The 3,347-nt window shown below is 40.7% G+C and overlaps 1 long non-coding RNA gene and 1 pseudogene across 2 annotated transcripts; both read right to left on the reverse strand.

The window, feature by feature from the left end:
- Positions 1-275: 275 nt before the first annotated feature.
- On the reverse strand, positions 276-1,501 carry LOC148864782 (protein EXORDIUM-like 4 pseudogene; annotated as a pseudogene). Its single transcript, XR_016109547.1, has one exon. The product of XR_016109547.1 is annotated as a protein EXORDIUM-like 4 pseudogene (transcript).
- Positions 1,502-1,885: 384 nt separating this feature from the next.
- LOC148864783 (uncharacterized) lies at positions 1,886-3,347 on the reverse strand. Its single transcript, XR_016109749.1, has 3 exons — positions 3,213-3,347; positions 3,002-3,029; positions 1,886-2,039 (listed from the first exon to the last, which is right to left on the reverse strand). It is a non-coding gene; the product is annotated as an uncharacterized LOC148864783 (long non-coding RNA).

A 3,347-nucleotide genomic window follows, 5' to 3' on the forward strand; every position in this document is an offset into this window, starting at 1 on the left:
ACCTATGGAACCGATGGAGCACTTTACACCCTTGTGCCGAATACCTGGTTTATTGCTGTTACGAGTCATGCTCGCTGTGTCAAGAGTACATGGAACTCAAAAACGATGGATTCGACATGTCTTTAAGTTAATTTACATGCTTAATTCTCCCTTTTGTCTTGCCATTGCTAGCTATCTCAAACGAATTGACGAAGCATTGTAAAAATTTGAAGTAAATAATGGGTAAAATAGTCTTTTTTGTTTTTCCATTAACCACCTTAATGGCAAAAAGGTACTTTAGGATACTAGAGGTAATCAATTAACTAAACCACAAGAATAGTTTAACAAATTTACATAAAACACATATATACAAGAGTTGTAATAAACATTTCAACATTTCAAGAAACATGGTCCTCTTTCTTTTGTCTCCCACTTTCTCACACGCCACAAGGCTAAACTCCAACATGGAGTAAACGGAGAAGCAAGTAGTAATCAGATCAGATGAGGGTCCAGCATGAGGATGTGGCTGGGTCCCATAATGCCGGGAGCAGGAACTTCTCTCCAGCAGGCCCGTGTGCATTAAAGCATCCACCAGTCCTTGGATCAAAACGCATCTTGCCGGTGTAACCCGGGAATGCGCCACTTCCGAACATGTTTGGACAAGCTGTGGCGGCCTCGATCTGATGCCTATAACCTTGCAGGAAGTAGCCATTGTGGTAAGGGTTTGTGACCAGACCAGCAAGCGCTTGGGCAAGGCTAATGACCATGGCGTCAGTTGCCACATCTCCATTTGGTGGCACCATTGAGAATGTGACTGGCCTCAACACGCTTTTATAGAAGGGCCAAGCGCAATCCTGAGGACATTCATCCATTGGGTTCCCGACCATCACATACAATTGAGACGACGACCCTTTACCCACCGACCCATGCTCTGAGCATTTGCCGGTGCACAGAGTTTTGACCGAAACATCTCTCGCCGTGAGGATGACAGCCACGGTTGACGGTGAAGCGCCCTCAGTTGCTTTTTTCACAAGATCGGGTATCAAATGCGGGGTTATGGTTTTGCCGAAAGAATATGATCGGTCGGCTGTCTCATTCACGATACGCACCCGAATTGGAGTTGGCGGAGCGTCCTTTTTAAGGTCGCCCTCACCCTCATGCCGACGCTTGCCTGCACTTTGATAACTTTCTACCATATTCCACCACGTCGACACTTGTGGATCGAGGTTGGGGTTGCATTTGCTAAGCGAGCCGATGAATTTTAGGATGACTGATTGCTGGATGCGACCGACGTTGCCGTACCATAAGATGGCGAGGTTCACGTCGCCCTTGAGGAGAGGACCACCGTGGTCGGTGACGTATCCTTTGGTGGTGATCACCGAGTCACCCGACGAAGGAAGGAGAAGGAGAACAGCAAGAGTGCTGAGGAGCACGAGCTTGATAGAAGACGCCATTCTCGATCTTCTTCTTCTTCCTCCTTGCTCGATGATCACCGACCTTTGCTTTGCTTTATATACGTGATCGCGTTGGATTTCTTTTCAGTTTCTCGTAACTGAAATAACGATGGTTGTGCTATTTTTGGTGGTGGGCCTCCAGGAAATTTGTGAAAGAACGATTAAACAGCTGGTTTGTACAACTTCCTGGTTCTTGGTTCGGATGGTAGATTGGTAGTTGAAATGGCGACCGATGATTGCTTAGTTGTTTAAAACTAGCGGGGTGGCCCCTGCTTTGCAGGGGCGAATGACAGGATAATGATCTCCGGATGCTTTAATGCTTTATATTCAAAATAAATACTTGGAAATGATTTTGTCAAGAGGTAGAAAATAAATGCTTTATATTCAAATAAGACAATAAATAAAAAATCAAAATCACAATGTGTTGGTGTTTGTCCTCTAATAATTGAACGAAGAAATGTTATATTCCCTTCCATTACAATCACCTTAAAATATTTGTAACTTTGTATAAATGAAGTGTTCCACCCTTAATCTTCGTAAAAAAAGAATGGTTTGTAGAATTGAACCCATTTTTGTTTCATAACTATACTAAACAAATCATGCCACCTGCAGTATCACAAAATTAGATGAATTAGTAAAAGCATAAAATCCAAGGAAAGCAAAACTCTCTATTAGCAGAAACATTTTAGTATAAATAAAGGACCTAGTTATTATCTCTTCAAACAAAAGTTTAGCAAGTAAATTTTCCTATTATTTTATCCCCACATACTCAAATCCAATGAAGTTTTCTGAATTATATTCTTTTTTATCACTATTAATTTTCCGACAAAGAAAATAACCCATAGCGACTCCACATATCCACAAAAAGACTTCAAGTTGAGGAAAGGAAAAATAAGAACTTTTTTTTTTCTTTCTTTTATTTGCTACATGACCCGGATAACCCCAAACATCTAGCAAACAAAAGAACAAAGTTAGGTCATGAACCCCTTATACAATATTGCAAGCACCAGAAAATCAATGTGTACAAGTAAAAGGGACTTGTAACTTCTAGGAGGGCTGCCAAGATTAATTTGCAGAGAGGGAAAATCCAGTTATTCAGGGAATGGTTTCCTGAACATGCGAACTCTTTTTTAAGTATTTAAGACTGAAATTATTGTGGACCAACAATTTAGAATTTTGCATCCAGAGAACAAAGCAAATGAAAATAGGATGCCAAAAGACTACAATTGTTTTTGCTTTTAACATGTAACCAACAAGATAGGGGGGCCATGGCTCCCCTCCGCCACCCCTGGCTCCGCCCCTGCAAAGCTAATTTCAAGATTGCATGAAAAAAGTAAAGAAGAAAAAAAGGAAAAATAATATCTCTTCCCACCAAAGTAGATTATTCAATAGTTTTCAGATATCATTAACTTATAAGAAATTCAAGATAATGGAAACCCAATTTTGTGTAGAAAGAATCGAACTATGACTTTTGATTAATGACCCAAAACAAAGAATTTAAAGATAGAAAACTCAAATTCTGAAAAGACATCAGCTCCTTCTAGAGCCTAATAAGAGAAATCACATACCATGAGAGACATCAGCTCCTTCTGAAGTCTGAAAAGGAAAGGGGAGAAAGGAGGAAGAAGACGGAGATTAGATAGCACCGATGGAGATGCCAAAACGACAAAAAGAACATCATCTAGGAATAAGACTGACAATTAAACAAAGAAACATAAAGAAGAAGAAATCTAGGAATAAGAAACAAAAAGAAGAAGAATCTTGGACAGAGGAACAGACCTCTGGGAGATGAAACTACTGAATTTGGAGAAGGCTTTATATGAGGGCTGCTGAGGTGCTGTCATTGAAGAGATGTCCATCGCAATGAGATAACCAACGGTAGTGAATCCGGGTTGCTCGAGTTCTTCCGGCGAG

This window comes from Nelumbo lutea, chromosome 3 (genome assembly GCF_056320005.1).
Source record: "Nelumbo lutea isolate HS-2025 chromosome 3, American lotus-T2T, whole genome shotgun sequence".
In the NCBI taxonomy this organism is placed as follows: domain Eukaryota; kingdom Viridiplantae; phylum Streptophyta; class Magnoliopsida; order Proteales; family Nelumbonaceae; genus Nelumbo; species Nelumbo lutea.